The following is an 8318-nucleotide window of genomic DNA, read 5'->3' as shown; positions in this document are numbered from 1 at the left end:
AACTCAGAAATCCGCCTGCCTCTGCCTCCCGAGTGCTGGGATTAAAGGCGTGCGCCACCACACCCGGCTTGCTTTCTGTTATGTTCATTTGCTTTATGGCACCATTTAACTCCAGGATTTCTCTGTTTAGTTTTCATCTGGCTGACCTGCCTATTGGTTGAGAGTGGGTTACTGAAGTCACCCCTAGCCCCATGTGAGGGTCAATCTGGGATTCTACCTATAGCAGTGCTTCTTCATTGGAACTTGAGTGTCCTGTGTTTGGTGCATGAATGCTTAAGTTGCAGTAACCTCTTGGTGGATTTTCCTATGATAAGTATGTAGCATCCTTCCCCATCTCTTCTGATTACTTTTAGCTTGAAGTCTCTTTTGTCAGATATTAAGATTTATTTATTATAAGTACACTGTAGCTGTCTTTAGACACAACAGAAGAGGGCATCAGATCTCATTATGGATGGTTGTGAACCACCATGTGGTTGCTGGTATTTGAACTCAGGACCTTCGGAAGAGCAGTCAGTGCTCTGTGTCAGATATTAACATAGCTACATTTGCTTGCTTCTTAAGCCCATTTACTTAGAACATCTCTTTTGTCCTTTTGCCCTGAGGTAATCTCTATTCTTGATGTTGAGATGTGTTTCTCAGATGCAACAGAAAGATGGATCTTGTTTTCTAATACTGTGACTATGTGTCTTTTTATTGGCAAATTGAGACCCTTAATTTCAGAGTTATCAATGGGAAGTGTTTATTGATTACTGCTATTTTGTCGTTTTGGTGTTTGCTTTCTCCCCTTACCTGATTTACTGTTCTGGTATTATTTTGTTGTTGTTATTTGTTTGAGATGTCCTATTGTTGTTTTGTTTTGTTTTGTTTTGTTTTTGAAGACATGGTTTCTCTGTGCAATCCTGGCAGCCCTGGAACGCTTGCTGTAGACCAGGCTGGCTTTGAACTCAGACATTTGCTTGTCTCTGCTTCTGGAGTGCTGGAATTAAAGGTGTGTCTTCTTGAGTGCAGTTAATCTGTGCAGAATGAGGTTTTCTTTCTAGTGCCTTCTGTAGAACTGGATTGGTAGATAGAAATTGCTTTCATTTTTATTTCTCTCCATCAGTTGCCACTGATAGTTTTTCTGGGCATAGTAGTCTGGGCTGGCACCTGTGGTCTCTCAGAGTTTGTAGAACATCTAGCTAGGCTCTTCTGGTTTTCGGAGTCTCCATTGAAAAGCCAGGTACTATTCTAGTGAACCTGCCTTTATATATGATTTGATCCTTGTTCCTCTTGTAGCTTTTATTTTAGTATGCTTTCTTGTTCTGTACATTTAGTGTCTCGACTAGTATGTGGCCTGTGGACTTTCTTTGCTGGCTCCGTCTGTTTGGTGTCCCGTATGCTTCATGTTTCTTGGTAGGCATCTCCTTGGTAGGCATCTCCTTCTTTAGATTGGGTGAATGCATTTACAATGTTGTTAAAAGTGTTTTCTGTGCCTTTGCCCTGGGTTTCTTCTCCTTCCTCCATTCCTCTTATTCATATGCTTACTCCTTTCACACTTTATATGTGCTGTTCACCTGGACCTTTTTAGACTTCCCATGTTCTTTGCCTGAGCCTTCCACCTCTTCTACTTTGTCATCCCTGAACTTCCACTGGTGAGACTCACCTCTGACAATGTTTGGGTTTACTTCTGTTTTTTACATCCTAACTTTTTCATCTTCAGTTTTGTTTCTGCTTGGGTTCCTTTAATAATCCTAATCCTTTGCTATGCTCTCCTTTCCAGTCTTGAATTGTTCTTGTTTCTCATCACTTCACTCAACAGTTTGTGCTTTCATGGTCTTCATTAAGGCATTTATTCAGATCCTCTTTGAGGCCCTTGAACAAATTTTTAATTGCTATCTGAAGTCCTTGTCTTGTCCTTCAGCTAACTTGCATTTCTCAGGGCCTATTGCAGTAGGGTTACTGGCTCCTGGAGGAGGCATATTGTCTTGGCTGTTCACATTTGTGTTTTTACATATAGATATAGACATTTGGAGTTATGATGTTTGGGCTGTTTCTTGATATAGATACCTGATCTTGTCTTTGTTGAGAGGGTGTTCTGTTGTTGTTGCCCACTTTGGATTCAAGGCAAGTGTGGAGGCCCTGGGGTACTTGGTAGAAAGTCCTTGGGGTCAGTGGGACACAAGGTGATGGGCCAGAAGAAAGGCTGAGAGGGGAGGCAGGAAAGAGCTAGGGAGCCTGGGGTTCTCAGGAGTATAGGTAGGGTGGGAGCTGGGACTCCTGCAGGCAGGTTGCTACAGAACTAAGAATAGTAGATCAGGAGAGATCGGAATGGCAGACTCAAGACTAGTGAAAACAGTCTTTGTGCTTCCCAGCACAATGTGGCCACTGGGGGTCTTTGGTAGAAAGTGTTTCAGAGGGTTGGTGGCTAACAAAATGGCCAGAAGGCAAGGCTGAGAGGGTTGGTGGGCAAGAGCTCATCTGGATCCCTACCAAGAGCTGAGTCCCAGTGAATGGTAAAGTGATATTTTTGTAAGAAACAAAACTTGAAGGAAGTTGTTACAGCAGACTTGACATTCGAGAAAGATTAAGGGAATGTTTTAGAAAAAAGAAAACCACAAAGATCAGAAGTTTCAACTATATAATTTTTTTAAAAACTAGAGAATAAATAAATGAATACAAAATTCACTTCTCTTTCCTATTCATAATTGTCATAGCATATAGCAGCAGTTAACCACAACAAGGTATTTGATTCTGTGTGTGCATGTGTGTGTATATGTGCATGTGAGCTTGTGTGCAAGCATGTTCACATACATGTGCACTTTTATGTGTAAGTGAAAGGAGGCACAGCAATTTAACAAGGATGGAAGGATGGAATTGGAATTACTTTATTACTACCGAGAAATTATGTCACCCACTAAGTGGCATATTACTTAAAAGTAGACCTGGATTTTGGATTTTCTCTGAATATGTACTGTAAACTATAATGTAATATAATCACCATAAAACAAAAGTGTAATGATAAGCCAAGAAATGGGAGAGAACAACATAATACACAGAGCCCAATTAAAACCAAAGCAGCCAGAAGACAACAAAAGACCAATAGGACAAGAAACAGGAAACGCTACAAATGTTGTAGTGACTTAACTGCTGAGCTGTCTCCAGCTCCTATTGTAGATTCCATTGTAATTGAACTGAGACAGAGATACTACACTAATATGACTCAAAGGAAAGTGGGATAACTTACTTATTTCAGGCAGTCTTCAGGCTGACAAATGTTATGCGAGATTAAGAGCACATTATGAACTAGTAAAGTTGTCACTTCTCTAAAACAGTAAAAGGATGTGTAGTTTGCCCACACCCAACAGTGGGGCTTACACCTGTGGGGCAGCAACCAGGAAGAGAGATGGCTCCACCCTCACAGCTGGAGACAAGAAGATCAGGAGACTCAGAACACAATGGAACTAAACTAGGAGCCATTAATGAGAGGATAGCTGAGATTCTTTTAAATATGGACATGATGTGACACAAGAGTCAAAGAATAAAATCTCAGAGAAATTAAACATATTTTGAACTGAACAAAAGCACAGCAACTAGCCGGGCATGGTGGTGCACACCTTTAATCACAGCACTCGAGGCAGAGGCAGGCAGATTTCTGAGTTCAAGGCCAGCCTAGTCTACAAAGTGAGTTCCAGGACAGCCAGGGCTATACAGAGAAACCCTGTCTCGAAAAACCAAGAAAGAAAGAAAGAAAGAAAGAAAGAAAGAAAGAAAGAAAGAAAGAAAGAAAGAAAGAAAGAAAGAATAAAAATAAAGAAAGAAAGAAATAAAGCACAGCAACTGGATGCAATACAAATCATGTTCACAGCAAAATTAATAGCATTGAGTAGATATGTTTAAAAAAGAGAATTAAACTCAGTCAATTAAGTTTCAACCTTGGAAAACTACAAAATCAAACATCAAGCTAAATTCATCATAAACAGAGGAAAATAAATAAAAATTAAAGCAAAGAAAAAAGTCAATATAATTAAAACAAAGACATTGCAGTTAGCAATACAGAAGACCTAAGTCCAGGTTTGGTTTCCATCTCCTCACATCAGACAGCTCATAACTGCTTGGAAATCCAGTTTAATGATCTGATATTTCTTCTGTCCTCTTATGGGCACCTGCACACATATTCACACACATTCTCTCTCTCTCTCTCTCTCTCTCTCTCTCTCTCTCTCTCTCTCTCTCACACACACACACACTTAAAAATAAAAATAAAACAGGAACTCAATAGAGAAAAAAGAATGAAACCAAAATCCCAACATTAGAACACTAAAAGCAAAATCAAGAAATAGCAAGGATAACTAACTCTATGCCAACAAATATGGTAAACTTAGGGCAAACTCTTCAAAAGACAGACAGCTAAACTCAACACAAGCATCAATCAACAATCTCAAAAGCTCAGTCTCCATCTAAAAAAACTGTACCAGAAGTGGGGTATGGTAGTACCTATGTATTTATTATCCCAGCACTTGGAACACAGAAGCAGGACCATTCATTGTGAGTTTGAAGCAAGACCAGGCTGTATAACAAGACACCATCTCAGAAATAATAATGGAATTAATAACCACTAACCTCCCAGACAGAAAGCACAGAGCCCAAATAGATGCTCCAGTGAGTTCTATCAAACACTTGCTGTAGAAACTATATCAATTCTCTGACATATCTCTCAGAAGATGGAATCAAGGAGCACTTCCCAGCTGTTTTTAGGAGGCCACACTGGACAAGACTTCAGAACAAAAGAAAGCTACAATCCAGTATTTGTCATGAGTGCAGGCATAAGAACCTTCAACAAGACCTCTGCAAGCTGAATCCAACAATGTATAAAAAGAACACACCACAGTCCAGTGGGATTTATCCTGGATATGCAAGACTGGTTCAATATTTACAAATCAATTCATATAATCCATCACATTTATCAACCTAGGAAGAAAAATTACGAGATCATTTCAATATATGAAAGATATTTTCTTAAAGATATTTCTAGCCAGGCATGGTGGTACACACTTTTGGGTTTTATTTTTTAATGATTTATTTATTTTTAACTTATGTACATTGGTGTTTTGCCTGCATGTATGTCTATATGAGGGTGTTGGATCTCCTAGAGCTGCAGTTACAGACAGATGTGAGCCGCCATGTCAGCTCTAGGACCCAGTGTTCTTAACCACTGAGCCATCTCTCTAGCCCTGTCCCCCTCCCAAAAGTAATTTTTAAAACCTCTGCAGTTATTAGTTCATGAGTATCATCCAGGACGTAAGCTCAGTGTTCTTTCTCGACTTTCAAAAATCAAAACAGCGGGCCGTGGTGGCGCACACCTTTAATCCCAGCACTCGGGAGGCAAAGGCAGGCGGATTTCTGAGTTCAAGGCCAGCCTGGTCTACAGAGTGAGTTCCAGGACAGCCAGGGCTATACAAAGAAACCCTGTCTTGAAAAAACTAAAAAAACCAAACCAACCAAACAAACAAAAAACAAAAATCAAAACAACTGGAAAGAACCCAAGTCAAAATTATATAATAACACTTCATCGTAAAGGCATGGAGACTGGCAAGAGCACTGTTTTAAACCCACTGGTGCTTCAGGAGGACAAGAATGTAAACAAACAAATAAACAAAAACAAAACAAACAAATAAACAAAACAAAAAACAAGACAAAGCAAAAACAAAAAAGAAAAATAAATAAAGCAAAACAAAAAATCCAGAAAACTGCCAAATTGTCCCCTAAACTGCTAAGCAGACTAACATGACTCTAATGAATGAATCTGGGTTTTTTAAAGAGAAGCCAAGTGAACTGGACATCTGATACTAAGATGCAAAGTCTATCTTCTTCTTTTTTTTGTATCTGTTTATGAAGGGACAAATCACAACATAGAATAAACATATCCTAACTTTAATTTAAAATGTAGCAATTTTTAAATAAAAGCTGTTTCAACTAATTAGAAAGACAAACAGTTTAGGCTTTATAACCAGTAGTCTCATAGTCCTCACATGGACTAATGCCAACACAAAGTTTAGTCTGGCAGTCTTGAATTCTAAGCTCACGTTTTTGGGGATCCATTCTCAGGTCCTCTTTAATAAGAGAACTGCAGAACGTAGCTGCCATTACACAGTAGTGGGAGTTAAAGAACGCAGAGTCCTCACGTAAAGATTAGAACAGGCTTTTCTATTAGCCTGTCAAGGACAGCTTTCAGATTGTTTCAGTCCAACAATGCCACGGTGTGGTAGAATTGATCACTTTCAGCTCTACAACCGGTTATGTAGAATCTCTTATCCAGCTGATCATGACTTGGGAATTTAAGCGATGAATGAAGCTGTTCTAATTTTTGTTACCCCAACACAGTATGCAGGGTGTGCAGAAAAAAAAAATCTTTCTAACATCTGGCTCTATGCAAAGATAAACACTGCAGCAATCCGTGTGGCCCAACATGGGGAAGAGCAGAAGACAAGCGTCCCTGGAGAAGAAACATCTCAGATCTATGAACAGGAGAATACTAATTTAAAAAATGAACTTACTTAGAAAGAGAATGTCAACAAAGCAGCTGAGATTTTTACTTTTGTAATTACAGATGGTGTTCAGCTAACTGAACAACATGTCTTTTCATAATGCAGTATCAGAGACAACTGAAGATAGGAGGGAAAAACCAAACCAAAACAAACCCCACCCCGCTGTCCCCATATATCTCATTTGTGCTGTACACCAACAAGAACCTGGTTTAGATTTGCATGCCAATTTACAACCCCGGGCTATACCAGGTACAGTTAGCGGCTGTTGAAAATACCACTGGGACAGGGCCATCTACTGACACAGTTGGTAGTGTGTTAACTATACAAAAGAAAAAAGAAAAGACACTACAGTTTAAAACCAATGCTTCCACAGCCTTACATTTTAATTTTTTTAAAATAGGAGTGGGTTGTGTACAGGGTGGGGATTTAAAGTCTTTACAGAGAAGAGGAACTGCATTAGAACCATCTTATTCATCATCTTCATCCTGCTTTTCCTCTTCATCTTCCTCATTGTCTTCCTCTTCATCCTCCTGCCCGTTTCAGCCTAGAGTGCCCCCTCTTCCTGCAGGTTTCCTTCAGCTCCACAGCCTTCTCACAGGGCTGCCTGTCCTCCGCAGCGCTCCCCCACAGCTCTACCAGTTTCTTTGCAGCATCACCTGTGGATAAGCCAGGATGGTCGCTTTTTTATTTGGGGGGGGGTGTAATATTCAGAACATGGCAAGAAGAATTCTGAAGGGGACCTCTTGGGTACATTGTGGTCCTCAAACTTTTTTTGGTCTCCCCCTTTTGGGGGGTGGAATATAGGTTTTCATTTCTCTTTTGTAACGTGTCTCATCAGCCTTCCCATGTCTTCGTGTTTCTGCTTTTCTTCAGCAGACACAGTCCCAGCCTCTCAAACTTCTTAGAGAACTCTCTGAGGTGCTGACAGGGCACCCAGTGCTTCTTCTGTGCTTCTCCTGGCAAGTCTGCACAAAGATGCATATGAAGACATTTGTCTCTTTACTTAGGCTCTCCTTTGCCCAGGTTTCCCTCCATGAGGCCCAGAGCCGCCCAGAGCAAGTCCTGCTCTTGCCTGCTCCCATGCTGTGTCTATGGAGCTCAGTGTACTGCTGCAAATAGCTGTGAAAAACAAAGTAACTTTAAAAAAATAAAAAGACAGTTTTTGTTAACTGAGACTAGAAAAAGACATCCTTAACAAAGAAATCTACCAAAAAAAAAAATGTACTGATAGCATCATCTTTAATAATTGGGAAACCTAAGGCTTTCTCACTAAGACTGAGAGCACAGTAGTGATATTTTTTCTTCCCAGTTTCCCTCAACTTCACACTGGAACTCCTGGTGATGCCAAAAGAAAAGAAGAGAAAATGAAAGGCACATGGGTTGGGAACAAAATAAAAAACAAAGCTGTCTTTTTTGCAGATGACACAAATCTGTCTATTTAGAAATTCTGAAACAGTGAACAATAACAACAGCAGCAGAAGCAGGAACAAGAGATTGCAGCACGGTTGCAGAGTACAAGAGTCATGCTGGAGAGCACATGGCTCCCTTGTACGTACCAATGTGAAGCACCACTTGAAATGTGGTATCACTATGTTAGCACTAAAATACGTAAAATGTCCCCCCCTCCAAAGTGAAATGCCTGACACATATATACACGGCATTTGTTGGGAAGAAAATACAAAACTCTGATGAAAGAAATAAAAAAAAAATTAAGTAAATGAAGAGATAGTCCATGTTCGTGAATAGGAAGACTCAGTGTAGTCAAGATGTCAGCTCTTCTGAGGCTAATCTACA

The sequence above is a fragment of the Mus caroli genome, chromosome 3 (genome assembly GCF_900094665.2).
Source record: "Mus caroli chromosome 3, CAROLI_EIJ_v1.1, whole genome shotgun sequence".
NCBI classification, from domain to species: Eukaryota; Metazoa; Chordata; class Mammalia; order Rodentia; family Muridae; genus Mus; species Mus caroli.
This window is presented reverse-complemented; position numbering follows the sequence as displayed.